The sequence below is a fragment of the Chrysemys picta genome, chromosome 9 (assembly GCF_011386835.1).
Source record: "Chrysemys picta bellii isolate R12L10 chromosome 9, ASM1138683v2, whole genome shotgun sequence".
Lineage (NCBI taxonomy): Eukaryota > Metazoa > Chordata > Testudines > Emydidae > Chrysemys > Chrysemys picta.
The window spans coordinates 84,851,666-84,878,564 of record NC_088799.1 but is presented as its reverse complement, the minus strand read 5'-3'; the positions used below and the strand labels follow the sequence as shown (position 1 = coordinate 84,878,564).

Sequence of the window (26,899 nt, the reverse complement as noted above, 5' to 3'; positions counted from 1 at the left end):
AGTGATTAATTACCCTCACTGTTAAAAATGTGCACCTTATTTCAAGTCTGAATTTGTCTTGCTTCAAATTCCAGCCATTGGTTCTTGTTATACTTTTGTCAGCAAGATTTAAGGGTTTTCTATTATCAAATTTCTGTTCCCCGTGTAGGTACTTAAAGGTTGTGATCAAGTCACCTATTAATCTTGTCTTTGTTAAGCTAAACAGATTGAGCTCCTTGAATCTTTCACTATAAAGCAAGGGGCAATATACAGGCCAGAATCACGATAGTAGTCTCGAAATATTCAGGAAGCCAGTCATTTGGGGAACCATTGGACAAAGCCATGATGTAACCCTCAGATTAATCAAAAAAGACTTTGCAGATCCCCCAACTCCAAATCTAGGAAAAGGGAAAGACGGCCTTATTACAGATCTATATAACCTTTCCATGACTGCTCCTCTAAGCATGGAAGGCTAGACTACAGTAAACACAAATGGAGCAAGTCCAAGCCCAGAAAGGGGAGAGACCAGTCTTCCTGCAATGCAAATTCCCAACACTAGAAACAATGCCTGACTATGTTCAGGAGAGTTCCAAGGTGCAACATATAGGTGGCAGTCTATTAAAATTCAAGGACAAATGGCCTCTTTATACATTGGACAGATAAGTCCTTGATATGATTCTACAAGAACCAGAGAATTTTCAAAGATACTGAATCATTGTTTACTCCCCTCTACAGTATTCTACTAAGAAGGCAAAATATGCTAAAGACCATAGATCATCTTTTGCAAATCAGTGAGGTTGAGACAGTTCCCAAGCTGGAAATGTACTCCATCTACTACTCAGTCTTGTTTTTGGTACTCTGGTGGATGAGTCCAAAGACAGATTCTAGGGTGGGATAGCCATGGCAGAGCTAGAGAGGTCTGTCATAACACCAGATGCCAGTCTGGAAGGATGGGGAGTTCACCATGAAATCGATGGCGCAAGGGACACACATGTTCTCAGAGCAAAAGAAAGGCCATGGGTCGCAGGTGAACTGCTGTTTTGGGGAGGCAAGCCCGCCAGCCCCGCCCCTTCTACCCAAGGCCCCACCCTCCACACACCGGAGCCCTGAAACCCCCCTCAAACCCTGTAAAAGGAGAAGCCCTGACTCTGAGGGGCCCCTCATGACTGAAGGAGCCCCAGCCCACCCGCCCCAGCCACATCAGGCTGAGCCGCTGCCGCTGGCCCCCCCAACCCACCACCCCCCTGAGCGCCAGGCCAAGCTGCCGCCTCCTACCCCCCGCCAGAGTTGGGCTGAGCCGCCAGCCTCCCCCAGCACCAAGCCAACCCCAGCGCCAGGCCAGGCTGGAACAAGCTGCCGGCCTCCCCCAGCGCCAGGCTAGCCAAAGCGCAGGGCTGGGTCAAGCTGCCGGCCTCCCCCAGTGCTAGGCCGGGCCAGGCTAAGCCGCAGGCCTCCCCCAGTGCCAGGCTGAGCTGCCAGCCCCCTAGCACTAGCTCCTCCCACCCCTGAAGGCCCCCTCCCTGCCGAGCCTCAGCACCCGAGGAGGAGGGACGTGGCAAGCAGCTGGATGGGTGGGATGTGGAGTGGAGGAGGAGGTGGGGGTCTCGGGGAAGGGCTGGGGCCACTGCAGCCTCAGTGTCCGGCAGCGGGTTGGCGACACCCACCACCCATGAAGAAAGTCATACATTTTCTAGAGCTGAGGACAATAAAGTATGCTTTTCAACAATTGGCCCCAGTGTTGCCAAATGGTCAAATTCTGATAATGACAGATAGGGCACGTAAACCATCAGGGAGTACGAGCTCACAGGATCTCCAAAAGAAAGCAGCATTGATGTAGTGGGCAGAGGCCCATCTACAGTCTATCAGGTCCTTGCATATCAATGGCACTAGAAATGTGAAAAACGACTGGCTGAACAGCAGGTAAATCTATCAGGCAGAATGGAGTCTTCACAACAAATCATTCCGATTGATCATCAAAAAATTCAGAGTTCTGATTCTGGTTCTTTTTGCATCTAAGCCAAACCAGAAGGTTCACCAATAGTTTGCAAGAAAAAGGGAGCCGGGAGTGCTAGGTATAGATGCCCTGTTGCTCAAATGGTCAAAAGCATAAAGTTATGCTTTTCCCCCAGTGCCCATCATCTCTAGGAGAATACAGAAGATCAGAAAGATGGACAAGGAAGTGATCTTAGTGGCCTCCCAATGGCCTAGGTGGTCTTGGTTTCCTGACCTCATGAATATGTCAATGGAGCCACCATTCTCCCTGAATGAGAGTCCAGATTTATTATCCCAGGTCCAATTCTTCACCAAGATCCAAGCAAGTTAAATTTAGCAGCTTAGCATTTGAAAGGAAATTTCTAGAATAGAGGGGTTACTTTGCAACTCTGTTAGCATTGAGTAGAAAATTGACAAACAGGGCTTACTCAAAAATCTAATCTAAATTCAAAGCTTGGTGTAAATAGAGACATATTCAGGATCATGTAGGCAAAACGTCTCATGTTCTGGAGTTTTTGCAAGACAGTTTCAATATCAGGTTGCAGGCTAATACCTAGAAAGTACATGTTTTTGTATTGTCTGCAATTTTGAGAGCATCCAGAAAATCTTCCATTTCCTACCATAAGGACAGTTGTCGCTTCATTAGAGCAGTGCAGCTATTGCGTCATCATAAGGTGCATAGAGCTCCATCTGGGGATTTGAACATTGTGCTCACTGCCTTAATGCATGTGCCCTTTGAACTTATGAAATCTGTTTCACTATTACTTGTCTATCAAAAAGACCTTTTTCATTGCTAGCACTTCAGAAAGAACAGTGTGAGTCACTGCATCCTGCTGCATCATTCACAAAGATAAGATGGTTTTGAGAATGGGTCCCACCTTTATTCCAAAATGTAATAGGATTTTTCATTGAGAAAAAGGGTTCTCATTGCCTTTTTTGTTCACATCGTTCTCACCCAAAGGAGAAGCTATTACTTTGCTGAATGTAAGGAGAGCCTTGCAATTTAATCTGAAAAGAGCATAAGACAAACACCACCTTTACTGATTTAATTTCATCCAGGAAAAAGTGGTGCTAAGGCATCTCTATCATCGGTCTCATGGTTGTGTATAGAGCAAAAGAATTTAGTCCTCCAGTGGGCACCAGAGCTCATACAGTATGAGCAGTGGCGGCATTGTGATCTAAGAAACCAGTAAAGCTGTAACTTGGTCATGCCTGCATACATTTACCAGGCTTTACAAAGTAGCTACTCAGTCCTCAGCTGATCATCCTGCATGCTGTGCTCATATATAACAAACCCTGAGGTTCTGTTGACCTATTCCTTCAAAGCAAGGAAAAGTTTCAGGTAAGCAACCACAAATTCTCCCAAACTTTGTGTCACCTGCAAACTTTATCAGTAATGATTTTATGTTTTCTTCCAGACCACTGATAAAAATGTTAAATAGTGTAGTGCCTGGCGGGACCCTGTTAGAAAAATACCTGCTCTATAATGATCCCTTATTTACGATTACATTTTGAGATCTATTAGTTAGCCAATTTCAATACATTTAATGTGTGATTTTAGTTTCTTAATCAAAATGTCATCTGATACCAAATCGAATGCCTTATAGACGTCTGAACATATTACATTAATGCTATTATCTTTATCAACCAAATTTGTAATCTTATCAAGAAAACATATCCAGTTCGTTTGACAAGCTCTGTTTTCCATAAACCCGTGTTAATAGGTATTAATTATAATTCTCTTTTAATTCTTTATTAATTGAGTCCCATATTCTGCCCAGGATCAATGTCTCACTGACAGGCCTGTAATTACCTGGGTTGTCCCATTGACCCTTTTCAAATATTGGCATAACATTAACTTTCTTCCAGTCCTCTGGAACTTCCCCAGTGTTTCAAAACTTATTGGAGTTTCAAGTATATCAAGGCTTATGATATTGTGTGTTCTTGAATGCAAACTCCCTACCCCATTTCCTTCCACAAAAATAAATTAATATAAAACTGTTTTAATTCAATATATTTCTTAAAAGCATTTCCAGTGGTTTAAAGTTTTGTAAAATCCTTTTATTGCAAAACTTAAATTTTAGGCCTAAAGGTAGCAAAAGCTTTATCTTTTTAATTGCATATTTTTTGCATAGATCCTCATCATGCCATCAGAGTCATTCCAATCTGTGGCGAAATGCTAATTTTTGGGCTGTACACAGTATTTTAAAAAACATGTGAAGACAAGCAATTAAATTCATTCTTGAGGTAAGGACTCAGCTCCCATTTGACTTTAGTGGAAGTTGCCTCCTGCTTACTCCAGGGTTCTTCATTTACCCTGCTTATTTCCACAGATCACACGGTTTCTATTATTTAAAGTATTTCACATTTTTAACACTGATTTTAATATAGAAAGAAAAATAAACAAATATTATTTGTGAGCTTCTGTCTTGTACATTCAGGCCAGAACGCACATATTTATGGCTGAGTTATAAACCTCTCCAAAAGGGGCAAAACCCAAAGCCAAGCTCAATCATATCTGGGAAACATATACCATTCCATCATCAATGAAACTAGAGATGGGGCTGAACCTAATTGCTGGATGCGAGCCCTATCAAACTTTGATATGGACCCTTGGATGCTAGGTATGGAGCACCATTTGACCTAGTGTCTTCATGGGGATTGTGGCCAGGTCTCCAGAACCTCTGTACAAAGGATGTTCTTAGCTATATGTGTTGTGGGTGAATATGGATTTTGATGCTAATTTTAATAGACTGAACAAAACTGTGGACTATGGTGTGTTTGAAATTCAGATCTAGATCTGAATCTTGTAGCTTGAGACCATCTCCAGTGGAAACTCATTCTGTCTGACAGCTCTGGGTGGGTGATGTGAAATAAGATGGGGATAGAAGTGGATATTTTATTACAAAACTCCAAATTATGTGGCGCTCGCTTGATTTTGAATTTTACTTCCAACTTTGAATCCAGCCTTCATTCACTGAAAAAATCACAACAGTTCTTGATCCACTCAAGCAAACCTTGTCCCTGTGCCGAGATGACTTGGTCTGATGTATGACAAAATCAGGTTAGATTTTTGGTTCTATATTTTAGAATAAAATTATAGAAACAAAACATAAAATAAGTCTACAGGATGATGTGAATACCAACCTCTTTGCCATGAATGTTTAATATGTATATATTTGTGTAATGGAATAATATCTGCACATGCCCTTCCACCTCTAGCATTCTGGATTTCTGCCAGGATTTTTCTGTGCCCCCTGTCTGACACTAAACTCAGCTCTCTCGGCTGTTGGCTAGAAAGCTGAAGGCACAGGCAAAAGCTGAGCAGAGTCAACAGAGGGCAACATCGCTTTCTCACTCATATATACAAAACTAGTACATTATAGGCTTCCATTCTGCTGCTCTGCCCTCAGCATCCCTCAAATTCATAATGAAGAATTTCACCCTTAAACTCCAGAAAATCACACTGGCCCTATCACTGACTGGGGGATACTTCAGATAACCCCCCAGACTATTGCTTTTTTTTTTTCAATCCATTTTCTAAATTTTTATTGGGCCGATAAACATAAATAGCGTTTGACACTTGTTTACGGTCCCGTATCAAGTTTTTTCTTTATTCTAAATAAATAAATAAACAATACTGTGTATAAACGTGGTAACTGTTGTGTGAATTTACTGGCATTTAAAAACAGTCACTCTTAAAACTGTGACACATTTAGTTATCTTAATCTACAGTAGCTCATAAAGTGAGGCAATTAATGTGTTGAATTAATAAGTCCCCTTTGTCATTCACAGTAAATGGTTCCTAAAATGCCTGTACTCTCTTCTAGATTAATAATAGCCTTTCCTGTAAACAGCTACAGTCCCATATGAAAATATCCTAATGTAGGATCCTACACAATTGCAGTGATACATTTTTCCAGGAACCAAGTACAAAATCCATCATTCAATCAATAAACAAACCTCTCTCACACTTTTTTGTTCTTGCAAATGGTATGGTCAAACTGCTGCCTCTATTGGAAACGTCTTTTACAAGTGCTGTACGAGTTTGGGAAATCTGTCAAACATTCTGAGCAGCTGCTGAGCAGAGCCCTCCGATCCATGTATGCTTTGGCACTGGAGGGATGCACAGGAGCGAGGAGTGAGTGGAGGGACTGGGCTTTGAAGTCTGCTTGGTGATGTTATATTATTCTTGGCTCTTGGCACTTTGGAAAATACACTGCATCAAGTTCTCATCATTGCTGAAGTGCACAGTTTTTCTCAAGGCTGTGGAAGGGTGGTTTTAGCATTACATTCGGCTATGAAACACCTCAGTAATTTAGCTGCTGAGATTGTTATTTTTATTAAATTCTTGTTAGGTTTTTTCTTTCTATGGTTGGACCTGTTCCATGGCTTGTTTTTGGGGGTGTTTCATGCTTTCACCCAGAAGCTCATGGGTACTTCATCTGTGAAAGCCAGATTTGCTTTGGAGTTTCATTCACAACTGAATTTCTACTTTGAAATGTGGATTCAGCGATATCCCACACTCACAAAATTTGCCTTTCTATAGCAACTTCCACCCAAAGATCACAAAGCTGTTCACAGACATTACTAAAATTAGGCTCAAAATACCTGCGTATTACATAAGAATTGTAATGAGTCGATGAGTGTGCACAACTCTGCCCTCTAACGGATTGATAAGAACCACCCTACTGTTTGTCAGAGGTCTTACATTGCTAACAGAGATTCTCCTTTAACTCAAGTGCTAGCAACATGTGCTTTTGGAATAAGAGGGTCACCATGAAGGGCTAAGTGTACATGTGTGAATCTTAGTGACGGCCACTAGAGTAATGCACAGCAATGATTTCCCTTTAACTGGGAGTGGGAAGAGTAGGGAGGATTAATTAATTAGAGTTTGGAAAAATGGGTTTAAATTGCAGGGACAAAAGGTTTATCAAAGGAGCCTTGCAAACCCAAATGGTTGAGAGATTCATATGCCCTCAAACTGGTTCATCCTTTTCTTATATGAATGATACAGTTCGCACCATTACTGGTAAAGTATGGCGATTGCTATGTGTTTGACTTGCCAAATCTTGATCTGCCCCACTTGTTCCTCCATGAAGTTCTGAAAAGAATTCCCATTTCCTGTACTTCCCCGTTGGAAATTGCCTTATAAATCTTAAAAGGGTTCTTCTAACCTAAAACCCTAGAGCTAGAGATGGATTGAATCACACAGTTTGGGTCCATATCTGCTTGGCCTCAGAATTCCTTCCAATGGGTTCAGGTCCAATATACTGAAACTACCTAGTAGCTTCTAAGCAGCTAAACTGAATCAACAGAGATGTACCAACTTTGCTTTATACATATTACATACGTGATGTAATAGCTACTGTGACTTAGCTAAGGTCTCATCTTCTTAGATATAATGCTTGATTTCCTTTGAAAATGTGATTTATTTTTCTTTTGTATTTTGTGTGATACTCACTGGCTTTGGGGTGTTTTCATAAATATGTTTGCAATGAAACCTTAAGAAATATAGTTTTTGAAAAATTATACAAAGATTTTAATTAGTAAGGGGGAAAATCCACAAATATTGATTTGTACATTGTTCACATCTCTCATGGACTGCTGCTTTTTGTAAACATTTGAACAATCAAGTTTTACTGGCAAGAACATACCTGAAAAGTGAATTTCAAAGTTGCACGTTATTAATCACAGAAACCAATTTTAAAACTTGCATACATAAGTACTGCTGTCAGAAGTGCTTGTGTATTTGCTTGTTCAAGGAATAGAAACAATGCCATGTGACCTATTTGACCAATCACAATGAAGCAGAACCTCTTGAATTTTGAATTTTCACAATTGATTCATAGAGTAAAAAATGTGAGAAGGTGTTTATAAAAAACTGTGAGCATTGAATGGAACTGAGAGGATCATCATCTCCTTGCAGATGTCTGCAAGCAGAAAAAGAAACTAAATTCTCCAAATAAATTACTCATTATGATTGATTTGCTAAACTCTAATTATAAATTTAACATAGTTAAAATTCTCTGTACCCAACCCACGTTTTTATGTTGCAGAAATAATCTGAAATATATGTGCAACCTGATCCTTTGAGGTGCTGAGCATACTCCACTCCCATAAATGTCAAATGGGAGTGGGAGGGGCTCAGAACCCAACAAGTTTGGGCCATTACTTTGTATCAGCTAAATTGCCCAGTGCATCTAGTTCTGAGTCTGGCTGCTCTCATTCCTGGTTTACTTACACACTTTTCATTGAAATTTGTGGAAATGCAGCCTCCTACATACTTTTACCAAATGACTGCATCACAGCCAAATTCCCCTAAAGTCTACATAAATAAATAAACTGCTGTTTCCACTCCTTTCCTCCTTATTAGTCATACCAAAGATGAAGGAGGTCTTTGATCAGCATAAAATTATGCAAATCCATTGGTACCATATTTTCTTAGTTTCATATTTGATTTACTAAATCTGAAGTCATCCACTAAAAACTCTCTTTGTACTTTTGTCCCTCAAAACAAACACTCTTGAGGGTCAAATACCAACATGACATTCAGTACAAAACTTTAAATAAACATTTTATCATCAACCAGAACTCAGTTCTTTTAATACTTTACAACAAATGGAAATTAATTAGTAGCAAAAGAATTCTTCTGGACTTACATATTACATACTACATTCCTTCTAACTCCTTGGTGCCAGCAGAAAGCATATCCTCATTCTAATCTTTAACAAAACCACAGAAACATTTAGAAAGAAACAAACTTTTTGAAAGAAACCTTTTGAAAGGTACTACAGTCCATGAATCTGACTCCTTTATCCCACTGAACTACTCACATGAGTAAGTACTATCCAAAGTGCACAAGGGTTGTAGAATCAGGTCCTTCGAGTATGAACTTTTCAGAGTAGAGATGGGTCTTTCTTTTGTCTGTCAATCTGTCTGATGTTATTTATGCTGCATTCATTTAGATGGTATGTGTGTTTCTATAAAGTGCCTGGCATACTGTTAACTTAAAAATAAAATATATACCATTATTAATGTGCTTTGAAAATGTACACTAGATATAAAGGTCTAAATGTTATTAATAATCATCAAAATGGATGCTGACCAGTGGACTGTTTGTGTTTCATCTCAAGGAGACTAGTTTGAGCACCAGCATTGAGCACTCCATTGTAATTGTGTTGCCCTTCCATTATTAATGGGGTTATTTACATGAATAACTACTAGCCAGTATGTGTAACAGTTATAGTATTGTGCCCTAATTAGACAATGAACAGACAAAAAAGGAAGATGGAAGGTAGAGAAAAGTGTGAATGAAAAGTGAAATCAAGGATATTTCTTGTTAATTTCACAATTTTGTTTAAAGTTTCTTCAGTTTGTTGGATTTGTGTTTGTTGTTTTCATTCTCCCCTATTAGTTCATACCTCTGTGAAGGAGGAAGGTGGAGAGTAGGTAGAAAGAGGTTCCTAGGCCTTTTGGAAGAAGTGGAATTTTAGAGGGACTTGAAGGAGGTGAGGTACTATACAAACACTCATCTACTGGATGGCAACAGACAATTTTACATTCTGTATTTTTTCATGTGATTTTCAATGCTATTTTTTTAATAGTATGGCTAAAATGATTCTTTTACCTCTTTAACCCTGTAATATTGTATTTTAATAGATTTCACAGTTGCTGACAGCTGGTTATGATAGAGACAGATTGGTCAACAAAGAATAAACTTTGTGCATTTTTCATACCTATTCTATTTTGGTAGGGGAACATTTAGAGTAACTGCTGTATGCCCAGGAGGCCTGAAAAGACAAGTGAATTTTGAGGGCAAATACCTCTATCAGGAGTTTACAGAAAGGAAATGCCCTTCAAACAAATAAACTCATGCATCCTGTTTGCAAAAAGAATTATAATATAGGCAGCAAAAAAGGTTGGAATTGTTATTGGAAGGAATACAGATTGAGGTCATGGTGTTTTAATTTGGTTGAAGTCAGCAAGCAGTCAATAGTATTAAATGTATTCCTTCTTTATCCAGCTAGCAAACTGAACTAGTTCTTCCATCAGTAGGCTCCTACTTCATTCTGTAAACTATCTATAGGTGTCCTCGAGTGTGTACTGCTTGACTCACTCCTGCTTTCTTCAATAAGCATTAAATACAACATGGAGACTTGAGCTCTTTGCCACCCAGATCATTCATAAAGATACAAAACCCAACATACATGCTGTTGTATAAAGCAAAGTCTCTCTTTAATTCACAAGTTCTCCCAAAGTTGTGTGCAGTGGTGTTGTAGCCATGTTGGTCCCAGGATATTAGAAAGACAAGGTGGGTTGAACCAACTTCTGTTGGTGAGAGAGACAAGCTTTCAAGCTACACAGAACTCTTCCTGGCCCCTTAGAATATGTGCTAACTACATATGCCAAATTATCTGTTCAATCTTATATTTAGCTATGACACTCTGAGTACCTTTCCCAGACCTGAGGAAGAGTTCTGTGTAGCTCATAAGCTAGACTCGCTCACCAACAGAAGTTGATCCAATAAAAGATATTACCTTACCTACCTTGTCTCTCTAACTCCTCCCAAAAGCAGAGTCAGGGTCTCACTTGAAAGACATTCAGGGTATTACTAAGAAACAAGAAATAGATTTAAAATAGCAAGCCAGTGAGGAATGTATTCCTTCTTCACCTTCTTTCACTCATTCATTTGAGAACTCTCTCTTGCCTTGCAACATGGAGGGCAGCATGCCAGAGGTGCAGTAGACACAGAGATACCACACTGAAGGGCAGATTATAAGAACCTGCATAGATAGAATAAAGAAATAACACATGAATTTACACTCAACAAACAGATTTGTCACAAAGGACAGCAGAATTGTTAGTATCACAAAAAGTGTCTAGTCTCATCTCTCCATGGTGGCATTTCATTGGTTATAACAAAATGTTAGGGCTGGTCAACTTTCAATACACTTATAATGTCCTTTTCCCAGCAATCAACCTGCCTCAAACTCACCTCAGAGATCTCTCTCTCTCTCTCTCTCCTGGAGTTGTGACCTCATGCAGTCTGCTTTTAACCTTACTGGGTAGATTTTGGAGTAGTCTGCAATGTATCCAGTCCAGTCCCACTAAATGTACTCAGACTAATCCCTCCTCGAGAGGCAACCTTTATCCATGTTATTCAGAGGTAACACTGTCATTGCCCAAAGAGCAGGAACAAATTGTCTCTTCCCTTGATCACTTTTTCCTGGAGTGTGGTGGCTTCCAGTTACCAGCAGGCTGCTTGTGATCTAACAGTGGCTCCTTACTCTACCAGGTCCAACCCACACAGGGACAGGGCACAATATAACTGGAAAGTACGGCACCTCATTCAAATTCTGTGGCCATTTCTGAAGTCTCCTCTGCTACTAAACACAGCCAGAGTGTTGCTCACAAACCCAACTGTATTTTGCTGTTAAAGCCAATAAGAAGGTTTAAGTGACCAGACATTAGTGCCTTCACTTCAAGAATTCATGCCAGGGCAGCTCAAGCTCCAGAAACTTGATGCTCCATATGAAGAACAAAATGTTCATCTGATCACAGTTGCCAGAGGGCTGCGGTGGATCAAAGCAAGTTTGATATAACGCGGTTTCACCTATAACGCGGTAGGATTTTTTGGCTCCCAAGGACAGCATTATCTCTCTCAGGGCTAAGTTCATAAATCCTCAGTGTGGTTCGTCACCTTTCTATAGCTGTAGAGGCAGAATCAAAGCTGAGTGGATGGCTGACAAGGGACTAGACCCCACCTTCTGGAGACCTCCTCAGTTTTGTTCTACCTCTTGTAGCTACTGGCAGGACAGTGAATCCAGCACCTCCTGCAAGAGAGAAAATTAAAAAAAAACCCTGAAGAGGCGTATTTGCTTTCTTCTAGCTCTGTATCCCTGCCAGAGGGTGCAAAAAAGAGAGGTTTGTGTCTTGTGCACTCCAGCCACCTCATCTGCCTGGTCAGAAAGGTTTAGCCTTGACTGCCTTACTCAAATCTAGGAGCCAGTTCCCCAGACACTCCCCGCCAGCAGGAGTCAGGCCACAAACATCTCAAAGGATGGCAGAAAAATAAGGAGAGCCCTTTGGCCATCGGAGGTGGTTACATCAAAGGGCACAGGGAAAACATAAGCTGGACCAGCTGAATGCACCCTAGACAGAGCAAGAAGCAGCAGGTAAGACCATTTTGGGCACATGCCCTCCCTCAGTGTGGGTCTCATCATCCTCTCCTCACCCCTTTCCTTGCCATGCAACTCAGTTTCCTTCCCTTAGTCCCAGGGGAAGTCAGGAATTATGCATTGCTGGGGGAAAGAAGGGAATCTCCCCTTCAGAAAGAAATTCCCTCTTGGGCTAGGAGCTCTTGGATTTGGCACAAAAAGCACCTTTCTCTCAGAGGCTGCCACACTGTGAGCCTTAGGCAGCAGCTGCAGTGTCTCCCTTAAAGGCTGTGATGAAGTTATGAATTCCTGTGTGTGCCTTAGTTTCCTCTATATGCTGCATTGTTACCCAGTGGAAAGAAAAAAAAACATAATAAAAGGAATAGAATTGTCTGTGTCTGGTTCTTCATCTTCATCATGAATTCATTTTCCTCCTCATCTTCATGGGCCTCACCAAAGAAAAAGAAGGCTAGAACGTCTAAGTCCAAGAGAGGAAAAAAGAAGTCCAGGGTAAAATCAGGATCTTCTTCATAGTAGGAGTGTGAATTCTCAATCTCAGAGTCTGAATTGCAGGATGAAGCAAAACAAGAATCTTTTCCCAACTGAACCATTTGAAAAGATGTTCTGAAAGGTGATTGGATACTTGAGTATGCCATCAAATGAAACCATTAAAAAAAGATCTTAAGGAAGAAGAAGAGAGAGTTGGTACAGAAATTACAAAGAAAGAAATATTTTCCAACCGGTTGAAAAAATCTGAATCACACATTCTCCTCCGTGTCTTTTTGGAAAGAGTAATTAAGTCCAAATGGGAGATACCAGAAGAGTCTATGGATTGTCCAGACATGTCCAAATATTCTACAATGTGCACCACAGCAAAGCAGATTTTGTGTGTCTTCCCAAAGTGGATGGGGCCATTTCACATTAGTCAAAGATATTGCTCTCCCAACAGAAGGGGATCTTTCCCAAAAGAATCCAACAGCAACCAAATGGAAATATCACAGTGCCATATGTTTGAGGCTAAATCTTCCTCTCTGAAGCCTTCAACTCTGGCCTAATATTTTGCAAAAATACTACTGTCCTGGACTGACAGTTTGGCAGCCAGACTGCCAAAAAAGGCTAAGAAATCATTTTGTTTAGGTTCAGAGTTTTAAAAAAATCTCAATGGCTTCAGTATTCATAGCCAGTGCAACCAGAGATGTTTTGATGTTTTCAGCACATGCCATGGCCTCCAGTGTGGTGACCAGATGGTGCATCTGGTTACAATGCCTGGAAGGGCAATATAAGGTCAAAATCATGATAGTGGCTTCAAAATATTCAGGAGGTCAGTAACAAAGTGGTGGTGTAATCCTCAGGTAAATAACAAAAGCAAAAAAATCCCAACCTTACAAACCCCCGCCCCTCCCAACTCCAAATCCAGGAAAAGGGATAGCTGATCTTATTACAGATCTAAATATTCTTTTCGTGGCTGCTCCTGTAAGTATGGAAGGCTACACTATAATAAAAGCAAATAGAACATGTCTAAGCCCAGAAAGGGGAGAGACCAGTCTTTCTGCAATGCACATTTAAACACTAGAAACAATGCTTGACTATGTTCAGGTGAGTTCTGATGAGCAACACCTATGTGGGAGACTATTAAAATTCAAGACCCAGTGGCCTCTCTACTCATTGGACAGAAAAGTCCTTGATAGGGTTCTACAAGGGTATATCCTAGAATTTTCCAAGATTCCAAATCACTGTATTCTCCTTTCTCTGGTATCCTGAAACCCACAAAAGAGGTGAAATATGCTAAAGGCCATAGAACATGTTTTCTGAATCAGCATGATGGAGAGAGTTCCCTAGCTGGAGTTGTACTCCAGCCACTACTTGGTCTTGTTTCTGGTACTCAAGAGATCCAAGGAGGATAGAGTGGTGTTGGACTTAAAGCATCTGAATAAGTTCATAAGGAGAACTAGCTTTTCAGATGGAGAACTTGAAGTTCATAGCAGTGGCGATCTGCCACTGGTGTTCTCAAACTGACTGATGTAAGGTAAGGCCTACATTCATGGGTCAATTCACCAGGTGCCCAGGAGAGTTCTATAATTCGCACATGGAACTGATCATTTTCAATACAAAGTGCTGCCTTTCAGAAAGTCATCCATACCTCAAGTGTTCACAAAAGACCTTGTTGTTCTGGAGGCTTTTCTCAGGCAGGAGGAGATACAGGTATATCTTTTCCTGGCTGACATTTTGGTTAGAGCCCCATCCAAAGAGAATCCACTCAAGCAACTCAGTCAACAATTCAGACATCGATGCAAAGAGCCACAAAATCTTTCCGCCAGCCAAAAGATGGGACAAAATCAGATCAGCAGCTCAGGAAGTGCCTAAGGATGATAGTAACAAGTATTCTAGAAATGATTGTATCCTACATAGGTGTAATGCCTTGGGTAAGAATTTATATGAGGACTCTCTAGAGCAGGGGTCTCAAACTCAATTTACCTTAGGGCCAGTGCCAGTCCTCAAGTCCTCCCAGCGGGCCAATAATATCACTGAAGATGGTGTTCAGAAAAGAAAATGTTTATTTTGTATTTTTTATTTTGAATTTCTTAGAAATAATAAAACTGTCCATACAACTTTATACAATTCTTTGCCAGCCAGTGGGCCTGGACTTTGAGACCCCTGTTCTAGAGTTTCCTGCTCTTTTTTCACCACCATTTTCTGATGTTTCCATCTCGGAAAGTGAACATTCCATCACTTGCCTTGAAATCCTTGGCTTGGTGGATGAGTCCAAAGAGATTCCAGGGAGGGATGGCCATGGAAGAGCCAGAGAGGTCATTGTAACAACAGATGCCAGTCTGGAAGGATGGGGAGTGTTCTCCAAGAACTTAGTGGCTCAAGGGACACAGTTGTTCTCAGAGCAAAAGAAAGACAAAGTTATTGCTGAGGGCAATAAAGTATGCTTTTCAACAACTGGCCCCAGCATTGCCAAACAGTCATATTCTGGTAATGACAGAATACATTGGCAATGGTGTACACAAACCATCAGTCTGGTAAGGGCTCATGGGATCTCCATGATGCAGTGGGCAGAAGCCCACCTAGTCTATCAGGGCCTTGCATGTCAAGGGCAGTAAAAATGTGAAAGCTGACTGGCTGAGCAGCAGGAAAATCAATCAAAGAATGGAGTCTTCACAGCAAATCATTCTTTTGATCATCAAAAAATTCAGAGTTATGATTCTGGTTATTTTTGCATCCAAGGCAAACCAGAAGATTCACCAATACTTTGCAAAAAAAAGGAGCCTCTGCCCCCAGCAGCCCTAGGCATAGATGTCCTGTTGCTCAAATGGCCAAAAGGCTTACTTTATGCTTTCCCCCCAGGATCACTAGGGTAATGCAGAAGATCAGAAAGAAGATGGATGAGGAAGTGATCTTAGTGCCCCCCCGCCATTGCCCAAGTAGGCCTTGGTTTCCTGACCTCATGAACATATCAGTGGAGCCACCATTGTTCTTGAATCAGAGTCCAGATTTGTTGTCCCAGGGTCCAGTTTTTTCCACCAGGATCCAAGCAAGTTAAATCTTGAAACTTAGTTTTTGAAAGGAAGTTTCTTGAACAAAATGGTTACTCCACTGGTCATCTTCCAACTCTGTTAGCATTGAAGAGAAAATCAACAAACAGGGCTAAATTCAAAGCTTGGTGTAGGGAGAGATGTATCAGTATCATGTAGGCAAAGTGTCTCATGTTCTAAAGGTTTAATAAGAATCCGTATCAGATTGCAGGCTAATGCCTGGAAAAAACACGTTTCTGTACTATCTGCAATTTTGAGGATATCCAGAAAATCTTCCATTTCCTACCATAAGAACAATTGTTGCTTCATTAGAGGAGTGTAACTATTGAACCCCCCTAAGATGCACAGAGCTCCATCTTGTAATTTGACATTGAGCTCAATGCTTTACTGCCGGCACCCTTTGAATCTATAAAATCAGTTTCATTGTATTACTTGTTTATCAAAAAGACCTTTTTGATCGCTATCACTTCAGAAAGAAGGGCTTTTGAAGCTTTGTCACTTGATCCATCTTGCTGCATCTTTCATAAAGACATGGTGGTTTGGAGAGTGGATCCCACTTTATTCCAAAAGTAAATTAGATTTTTTCATCCAGCATAAGAGATCTCGTTGCCTTCTTTTTGTCCACATACTTCTCCCGCAAACAAGAAGCTATGGCATTTGCTGGATATAAGGTGAGCCTTAAAGGCTTATCTGAAAAGAATTGAGAGCATAAGTAAAACAGCCTTTCTGGTCTTATTTTATCCAAGACAAAGAAGTTCCAAGGCATCACAGTGACTACGCTGGTGCTTTAGTGAGGGGTTGTTAGGAACTGGGACATAGGCAGTCTGGCCTACTGGTCAAAGCAGGAGTAGGGTTGCCAACCATCCAGGTTTTACCCAGACAGTCCAGTTTTTGGCTTCTGTGTCCAGGTGCCCTTTAGGGTTGCCAGGTTTCTGTTTTTTTACCAGACAGTCTGGTTGAAAAGGGGGCCTGTTAGTGTCAGGTCAGATGCAGACACCCAAAGTGCAGATACTGCAAGATGGGGAGAGCCTCCTGGTAATTAACCCTTGCCAGTCCCTGCTCAGTCGGGGCTGCCCCCTACCTGCAGGCAGGCTCCTTGTCAGGCTGCAGCAGCTCCCACCCCAGCCCTGGAAGAGAGGAAGCCCAGCTTGGGGCATGGGGGAGGTGGGGACAATCCAGTGAGCAATGGAGGGAGGGGGGCAGAAGAGTGAGCGAAGGGGGTGGGGCATTGGGGGCAGAGGCAGAGAAGGGGCAGAGCCTTGAGGGAAGAGGCAGAGAAGGGGGCAAGTCCTCAGGAGAAGAGGCGAAGCAGGGGCAGGGCCATTGGGGTCCAGTTACCAGCAATTAGAAAGGTGGCAACCCTAAGCAGGAGTGGGATCTAGTGGGCGGAGTGGGTGTCTAGGTTGGGGAACAAAAGCAGGGGTCAGAACCAGAGTCAGCTGCCAAAATACCAGAGCCAGGAATGGAGCCGGAGTCAGAATCAGGAATCAAAGCTGAGGGATGGAGCCAGGGTCAGATACCAAATGCCAGAGCCAAGGATGGAGTCAGAGTCAGAGACAGGAATAGTAGCCAATGGTCAGGAGCAAGGCGTAAGGGCAGGAACCGGAGGAGAGGCAAAGGTCAGGCACAGGTCAGGACAAGGTAGGAGCTAGGAGTGAGGACAGGAGTCGTGCAGGAGTCAGGAACAGGGTTAGATGTGGATTGCAGGAGGCAGGAAAGTGCAGGGCCCAACACAGCAGCAGCCAGGAATCTGCACAATTGTTCAGATGGCCCATGTGGCTCACTTCCTGTAGTGGGAGCAAATCCTTCAGGCAGCCTCAGGCTTTGGGTGTTCCAATAGGATTTCCTATGCGGCCTGACCTTCCAGGACTGGCAAGATGCTACTTCACCCATCTCCCCTGTTGGCAACAAGGGAGTGTCAGAGATCCAGGATGCCTATAGCCCTGGGTGTTAGATCCTTACAGGCATATGGGACAAAGGATTCAATTTTCCAGAGTGCACCAGAGTTCAACTCAGTATGAGCATTGGCAGCATCATGGACTGGGGAAGGGCAGGCCCTTTACAATGAAATCTGTAAAGCTGCCGCTTGGTCATCCCTGCATACATTTACCAAGTTTTACAAGATAGATACTCAGTGTTCAGATGATGCAGTCTTTGGCAGCTGGATCCTGCAACTATGGTGATTCCTTAGGGTGAGGGAATCCTTTCTCTCAATGACATTATTTTGTTCCCTCCCTAAGAATTTTGTTGTTGCTGAGAAAATCCCACATGGTGGATTTGTGGAGAGAATGGGAGAATTTGTGGTTGCTTACCTGAAAATTTTCTCTTCTTCAAAGGGCTAGATCCAGTCCTCCCTGAAAAAGGGAGATCTGTCTAACATATTGTTAAAGTTCTCTGCAGTAGTTAAATGTTTCTTGTTCATAGTGTTATCTTGTTGAGTACTAACATGCAAATGAGAGATTCATTCTTTGTTTTACAGTCCAGAGAGACTAGCTTTGGAAGCATCTCGAAACTGAGGTCGTCTCCGGAAGGTGAGGGCTAGTCCCTAGTTAGTAGTGCAGTCAGCTTTGATTCTGCCCCCTACAGCTGCATAAGGCGACAACCCACACTGAGAATAAGTGGATCAATTCCTTTGACAAGGGAAGATTTTTAGGCAAGCAATTACAAAGTCTCCCATTTCAAGGCAGTCTCAGACTTTTCAAGACAACAATTTTTAGTTGGATTAAGCTGGACTAAACCCAGGCCCCAGAAGTGAAAAAGACAGTGTTTGTAAGCCTAAAGCAACACTTCACTGCCAATTAGTTTTAAGTATGCATTGCACTGTTATAGTTCCAAGTTCTGTGGAAAGCTGAACAGTGTTTTAACATTTTAAGAACAAGGGGACAGGAGCTTAACCCATGTACCACTGCTCTGAATTTCATTCTAGGCATCTGTGGGTTCAAAAAGGATTCTAAAGAATATTTTCATCCTGAACACCAAAATGATGGCCAATAAATTATTTTCCTGTAGCATTTCATAAACATCATTTGCCAAAAAGCCAGATCAGTTTCTAATAGTTAAAACAATTAAGGCTTAGTTCTTTGATTTCATTGGAAGGGCATCCAGTACCTATCCATCAAAGTCTTGGTCTGGAGCAGTTTTTCCAGAGATTTCATACTTAAAAATGATGGATCTGCAAATGCTGGCAAGCCTTTTTTATGTAGATTTTTCTAACTGTTCCTTGCTTTGCAGCAACTGGCTGCAGTTGTATTCTTGAAAGACATCACAAAAGTGCCATATGCAGACAGGTATTTGTCCAGAAATATTCCCTGTAGTTTTGAAGATGAACTGCAAATGCTTTTCAGAATATTTTCCCCCAGACTGTTTACATTCCCAGATCATTAGGAAAAATACTAAGGGTCAGATTTTCAAAGGAGCCAGTCCCTAACCTAATATTGCACCCTTATTTTGTACATCCAACTGTTTCTATGTATAAAAGCTCCAAGTTGCCCCGGCAACTGCATTGGCTCATGCAAAGCAGGTGGTTAGTCCTCTACCCAATTTCAGAGCATGGATGTAGATGGCATGTGCAAATGTAAGTTTTTGCAGACATAGAAAAGTGATCACTGAGAAAATGTGGCTGCACAATTGGCTGGGGGCAATTTTAGAGGCTGCTTTTGACATTTTGGGCTCTATTTGTGTATTGTTGCCCCTTTTCAACCCAAGTGGCTAGTCAAAGTTCAGGGCCCTGGGAATGTTCCAGTTGCAAATAGAAATTGATGGAGTCAGGTATTTACCTTAGTGCAATCTTGTTTATTGAGAAGGGATGTATGAAGTCTTGTGTCTCTGAACGCAGAAGGACCCAAGAAGAAAAGCAGTTTCTTTTCTTACAGCCCCCTTGCCTCTTTAGCAAACACCGGACCCAAAAGCTCTTTCCCTAGGTTTTTCCAGTGTTACACTGTTCTTACAGGCTCCTACTTGGCTTTCTTACCTCTGCCTCTCTCTATCTCTGCCCTTGTCTTTTTCAGTTTCTGTGTGTTCTCTTCCTATACTCACATGACCCAAAACCATACTCAGTCCAAAGATGCTGGGTGGGTCCACACATACCTTTTGTCCTGCGTGTAGGAGCTTATGCTTACATTTACATTAATTGAAGAGTGACTTTACACCTATCAATCTCAATTGGTTTTTAACTCAACCCATAACTAGGTTTTACCTATCTCATAACAATATTTTAAAACTACCAAATAAATATATTTCAAAGAAACATATTTTTAAAAAATCAGATTTTCTTTTGCTTCCCTGCTAAAATCCCCAGTTTAGCAGTCGATATTTCCCTGGCAGGAGTTGTTGCCATCAAGGAATCGTAAAGGAAAATACTCTGTTCAACGGCAGCTCTAATTAGAGATTTGAGGAGCTTGAAGTCATTCAGATTTCATGTTGGTAATTTCATTAATACTTGCAGGGAAATGCAAACACCCAAACTAAGGACTTGGCAGGTAAGTGAAAGAGGCAAATGGTTTTTCATTTTTATTTTAATCTGCAGAATTAATCTCTGATCTTGCAAACAGTTTTGCCCACACTTAACTGGGACTACTCACATGCTTAAAGTTAAACAGGTTTGCAAGTGTTAATAAGGCCCTGATCCCACACTGTTTAAGGTGTGGATGTGTGTCTTTTTTCAGCTTTTTTTAATTGACCTATGATGAACGGTGATTTTGGAAGTGGTGTGTCTGAAGTATTTCTTTATATATGTTTATAGGTTTTTTTTATTTACATTCCAAAAAAAGACACAAAATTCAGGCTCTTAAAACAGTTTTTTGTTGTGATTTTTGCTTTGGTTTTTTGTTGTTGTTTTTTTTTGCTTTATTTTTGGTTTTGTTATAATTTATGTAGTTCCCCTTTAAAGAAACTGTTTAAAAGAGTTGAAAATGACAGGTTGATTAATCAAGAATCGCTATTTTCCCACTCCAGCAGTCTCTTCCAGGGTTAAAACAAAGAGCAACAATTGCCAGATCTCTTAATTTCTGGGCCTCATTGAATTTAATGCCTGTTAACCCCTAAGGACTACTGAAACATTTGTGCTCTATAGGCCCTTAGCCAAGCTTAGCATGCCGCAAATGAAGTAATGCCATACCTGTCCATCTGTTTGGCCTATAGCTTTACAATATTTGGAATAAAAATTTAATTTCATATAATTTTCTGTGACATTGTTTAGAAATAGACCATTTGTACGTGTCAGAATGAAATGCAAATCACCCTGTAGTAAATGGAAGTATGATTTTTGATTGATGTTTTGTAATGCATGATTGTTATGATTGCTACCCTGTTGTATATCCTCCCCTTCCTCCAGAAGAAAATGTAATGGAAAATGTAACCCTAACAATTATATACAGATGGTACCATCCACATTATTTCAACTCTGTGTAGTGCCTTATGTTTCTGTACTACAACTGGTGCAAATTAAATTTTAGTCATCTTCTGTACATACATTATACTGTATCTCCACTGGCTAAAAGAATAAGAACTGCACAGCTGTTGGATGAGAGGCCATGTTGGCAACGAGTTTGTTCTATTTATTTGGCTGTTCTGTGTTGCCTGTGCCAATGAGGAACTTATGATCCAGCTGAACTTTTTGAAAAAGAGTATGGCTGTAGCCCTGAATTAAATGCCTCAGATAAAACCATCCTAGACTGTTTTATTTTCATGGTGTCATTTTTTGGTAGATCGTAGATGTTGGAAAGAAGAGTCAGCAACAGGTGATTCTATCTCAGTTGTGGGGTCTGGTTCTGCGTGTACTGAAGTGATAGATGCTTTGGCATTGACTACAATGGGAGCAGGATTGGGCATGCATGCGTGCCTGTGCGTATTTTAAGAGTTGAAAATCAGTTCCTCCTTCATTTACTTCCAAAGACTTGAATAATAAATAAAAAATAGAGATGTAAAAGACCTAGTAGGTCATCCACTTCATCTCCCTTTCCCCCCAAAATTGATGATGGTGTTTCAGTAGGTGGCACTCTTCCCTCACAGTTAGTACTGAACCAGTGCTTCAATATAGTGGTAAAAGCCACTGACACACTTACTTAAATTGCTGTAGCTCTCGGGGGCAGGAACTCTCTTTTTGTTATATGTTTGTCTAGCGCCTAGTCCCATGGGGTCCTGGTTTATGACTTTAAAGACTTCAGGGGAATTATTCTTAGGGCCTCTCTTTCAAAGGGTCTAAGCCAGATTGAGTTAACGCAGGTTAGTTAACACACAATACACAAACAGCACTAATAGCATGCACATAGGATGAGTGCACATCATTGTGTACATATAATGGCTACTTGCTGTAGTTTACCAAGTGCCTGGCATTCTTGAAGGATAACCCTCGGTCCTTTGCTTTGTTGCAGAGCAGTGTGCATTGTGGGCTTTTTCTTGCTGTGCATAATGGGGTGCACAGCGGAACCCAAAATGTTAAAATCCTAAAATTCCGCTATGTCCTATGCTTTCGTTCCGGGTGGGTTCGTGACATTTTCAAATTACTTTCAGCTACATGAACCACCAGGGCCGGCTTTAGGAAGTGCGGGGCCCAATTCGAACAGTTTCGACGGGGCCCCAGCAGGGATGACTAAAAAAAAAGCCACTTAAAAAGAATCCTTTCATTTCTTCTGTGTATTATTTACTTTCCATGACTATATAAATAATAACAAAATTATATATTACATACATTATGTCATATATTAATTAGCTGATTTTCACTTTCATATTAGGAAAATAATTCATGTTTTGATAGTTGTACAACTGATTTTCTTCAATAATTATTTTATTAAAATTTATAAAATATTTCCTTATTAATATAAAATTGTGCCCTCCTCCCCCCCCCCCCCCCCCAGCGCCTCCCGGCCCACGGAAACAAACCCTGCTTTCCCAGCGCCGCCCCGCCGAAACAGCTGTGGGCCGAAAAGGAAGGTTTGGGGAGGGGGGGTGACATAGGGTGACCAGATCACAGCAGTAAAATAGGACCCAACCCCTCCCTGCTCAGCCCCACCATCACATCCCTCTTCACCCCCTAGCCTCCCGCTGGCTTGCTGTGTCCCTCCTAGTCAGTCCCCCACCCACCACTTGCCTCCTTTCACCTTCTCCCTCCCCTGCCAGAAACCCCCATGCCCGCCCCTAGAACCCCTGCTGGCTCACTGCTTGCCTCTTTGCCCACCCGCCGCTTGCCCACCCGCTCGCAGCTTGCCCCCCCCCAAGTATAAAGCCTCATTCAAAGACCCAGGGGTCACTATATTACTGCACACAGCAGTCAATCAGTGCAGTTGTAGATAAATCTCTGCATTATGCATTTTTGTATAACTTTTATATGATTTTGTATTGAACCTTGGTAATGTTATAGCTGGCCCCTAAGGTACTATAATTAAGGTAAAAGAAAAATGTCTTTTTGCTAGAAGTAGAATAAGATCTTCCCCCCCCTTTGTAATCAATTGACCTGTTGAATGAATGAGGTGTGAATGAGGAAGGTGTGGAAGGCAGGCACTTCCAGACAGCTGCAACCCTTGGAGAGGGGCTGGGAGCCAGCCAAGGAGAGCTTTGCCCAGGGCTGAGTGGGACAGAGTTTGGGTGCAGGCTCCGGGCTGGGGCACGCTGTGGGGTGCAGGATGGGTGGAGGGGTGCAGGCTCTGTGAGGGAGTGCGGAGGGGTGGGTGCAGGCTCTGGGACAGAGTTTGGGGGCCGGAGAGGGAGTGGTGGGTGCTGGGGGGGAGGGGACTGCCATCACATGTGGCTTCCTTCCTTCCCTGCTGCCCCTCACCATAGCCTCGGTGGGGGATGTGGCTGCCCCTTGCCCAGTATTTGCAGGAGTGGTGGCTGGGGGGAAACCCAGTCAAACTCTGGTTTTACTCTTTCATTGGGTCACTTTAACCCCTTACAAACCCCTTCCCGCCTCTCTCACCCCCCTTTTCTACTGGGCTTGTTTGATCTTTTTGGTGGAGCCAGATGAAAACCACAAACCCCAGCGAGAGCAACAGGCTGGAAGACTAGACTGAACCCACCACCCACCCAGCCTAGTCCATCCCAGAGCCCAGGACTGAGGGCAAATGTCCCCCCACCCCCGGGCCACCTGCTTCCACTCCTGGCCTCTCCCAGCGCCGCCAGCGATTCTGTGTGGCTGCATCGGGTGGGATTTCAACCGGACCCTCCCCCGCCACCCCCGCTAAATTCACCCCTGTTTTGCGACCACTCTGTACCAAGAGCACCTTCCTTCCCTACCCTAGAGCTGCTGGATGGCTAGAAAGCTGAGCGGGCATTTGATTGATCCGGAATATTATTGTGCCCCCCCCCAAAACTTAATGTCCACACAGCTTTGGGGGGGGGGGAATATTCTTCCCCTCCAAAGCCGGTCTATTTTATTGTTGCAGGGCAAATGAAGGAGCCAGAGTTTAATGGAAATATTCAGCCCCTACAGTGGTCTTGCAGCAGGGGAAGCAGAGTTGATGGAAAGGGAACTGGTGTGGATAGGAGCCCCCCGTCCCCCTCCTTTGCAAAATAATTTGGGGAGGGGAATCAGATCACTCCGTGCCTCAGTTTCCCCTCTCATGGGGGAGAAGGGAGAGATAAAAGTCTCAGCCTGACGTGTTGCAGACCTTTCACATTCTCCCCTCTTGATGTATTTGATTTCCTCCTCCAAACCTCCCTCTCTCTCTCACCTGGAACTCACAGCACTAAGTACTGGCTCGGGGCTTTCTTCCTGGGTTACATGATCCCGAGTTTAGTTTTGAAACAGACACAGGCAGGCACAAATTCACCCTCAAACAGCAACACCACCGAAAACCACAAAACCAACCCAATATTACACACCTAGGGGGAATCACAGGGTCAAACACTCACCGACCGAAGCCCCAGCAGCTGCTAAGGTGAGTGAGGTCCACTGCAGAGATTCCTGTCTCCCACCAGACCGGAAGCCCCCTCGGTGTCTCCTCCAGGTGAGTGCTGGGGGGAGGGGAGGGGAAGGCTGCAAAGCACATGTGCCTTCTCCCCCCTCCCCCCTCCTGACCTGCAACAGCTGCTGCTGCCTCTGCCTCAGCTCCCCCCCCCCCCACAGCGTCTCTCGTTGCCTAGCAGCAACAGCTGTTGTTTCCGGGAGAGCCATGGAACTTTGCTTCAGGCAGGGACACTGCCAGATCTGCGCGGGGCCCTCTTAGGGGCGGGGCCCAATTCAGGGGAATCGGTGGAATCGGCCTAAAGGCGGCCCTGCTCAGTTGGGTCCCACCAGAACCAGCATCGTTACAGGCCACCCCGGTCGTCGGCAGTATTTCGGGGGCGAGACTTTCCGCCGCCTTTGTCGGGGGTGGCATTTAGGGGGCGGGAACTTCCGCCGCCTAGGGCGGCAAAAAAGCTGGCAGCGCTCCTGGGTGAGGAGCAGGAGATGAGCGCACGGGGCAGCTGAAAAGGGATGAGCCGGAGTGAAGCTTGAAACACAAATGCAGGGGCCAAGAATCCCAATTCATCCATCCCGGACAGAGGGAGTCAAATACTCGCTGATGGACAATTGGTTCAGATTCTGGGACTGGTTCCTTGTGCAGCAAGTGAAGTTAACTGCACCTCAGAGCCGTGACAGAGCACTGTATAACCAGTGTCTAGTGACTCTCACCCTGGGCTCTCCCCAGTATAGACTCTTGTTCACACTAGTCGAATAATGTTCAAATGCTGAGAAGGAGCAGGGAAGAGGCACAAAAATGACTTGTGGCCTGGCCAGCACACCTTCGAGCAGGCAACCCGAGGGGCTGCAGCTAGTCAGCTTGACTAAGCAGTTCCGAGCTCTGTCATTAAGGTCTATAGTCACCCAGCAGGAGGAGGTAGCTGCATTTCAGGTTTTTGCTCTAGCAGACAAAGGTGTAAGGAGAGCTGGCAAAGCTGATGTTAGAAACATTGACACTGGAAATCCATGTAAGTGTAGAAGAGTGACGGAACCAATCGTGCGGGGACGTGGGAATTCACTCTCACCTGGCCTCTGGGGATGGAGGCAGCACGTGGCTGGCACTTCTCGCTCCTGCCGTACGAGGGGCAGGTGCTGCTACCGACTGCTCCCCCTAACCCCCGCCCTGCTGCGCTCTGGGGATGCTGCCCTGCTGTGGAGCTCTCAGGTGTCTTGAACTGGAATTTGTTTGGAGAGAAACTGCTAAGGAGCCTTATCAGCCCCGAGCAGAGAATACCTGGGAGCCTGCCTGGGTCGGGCAGGTCTGGTACAGCCTCTCCCCAGATAAGGCTCTTCCCTGGACCTGCCACTCATTGGAATCTGGAACGATTCCCTCCGAGATAACACCTGGGGCAGCCAGGGCAGGGCACGGCCTGCTCCCCTGGAGCGTTAGGGCTTTCAGGAGTCAGAGGTGTCAGCGGAGCAGGTTGAACGTTAAAGGAGCGAAGGCAGTTGGGGGGCAGAGGAATTGGGTGCTTTGCCATTGCACTTGATCAGCTCAATTTGAAAATTCTTTCAAAGGAAATCCAGATGTATACATCTGACTGGGGTACATGTACACATATACACATGCACACTCACATGTGCACACACTCATATGCACATACACGTACACACATACATACGCACATGTACACATACACATATGTACAGATGTACACATACACGCACACACGCTGTCCCTGGAGCGCCCCAGGATGCTGGCTATTATGGAGGCACAAAGGGGTTGGGAGAAAATAATCAAGAAAAACTTTTGCTGAAAATGCAAACCTAAGCTAGAAATCTGTGCAGGGTTGGGCTCAGCGAAAATGATCTTTTGAGCTGCTCTTATTAACCGTGGTCCTGTACTTCCTGGTTTGCGTCGGACCCAGGCAGGAGACTGGGCTGCTCTCAGATGTAGAAGCCATTGGAATGAGCCAGGTCGGAATGAGCCAGGCCCTCAGAGCCTTCTGCCACCAATCGCCCCAGCAGTCACTGATCCACACCAAACCACGTCCTTCCAGTCAGGCAGTTTCATATGCACACGTCAAACCCTTGGTTTGCCACTCAGACACCACGGTGATGGGCACAGTAAGGACCGAGAGACGCTAAACAGGCAGACAGAAAAGGAAATAGTGGCCCTGCCTACAGGTGTGTGTGTGGTGCAAACGGATGAACACCAGTTGCTGGCTGAAGGCACAACCTTAATTCCTGCATCTCCTGTCTGTCAGCTATCGTTCGCTTGGCAGCTTGAACTCCGATTTCTAACACAGCATTTTGCTCTGGCCTATTGTGGTTCTCATGTCCGGGGGCGC

General features: G+C 43.4%; 1 long non-coding RNA gene across 3 annotated transcripts; it reads right to left on the bottom strand.

Moving 5' to 3' along the window:
- Positions 1-7,379: 7,379 nt before the first annotated feature.
- On the bottom strand, positions 7,380-25,305 carry LOC122173792 (uncharacterized). 3 transcript variants are annotated; one of them, XR_010590280.1, is made up of 4 exons: positions 24,518-25,305; positions 10,970-11,807; positions 10,646-10,757; positions 7,380-8,980 (listed from the first exon to the last, which is right to left on the bottom strand). It is a non-coding gene; the product is annotated as an uncharacterized LOC122173792 (long non-coding RNA). The 3 variants fall into 3 exon arrangements; XR_010590282.1 differs by having other exon boundaries at positions 7,427-8,980; positions 11,675-11,807; XR_010590281.1 differs by lacking the exon at positions 10,970-11,807 and having other exon boundaries at positions 7,429-8,980.
- Positions 25,306-26,899: the final 1,594 nt, after the last annotated feature.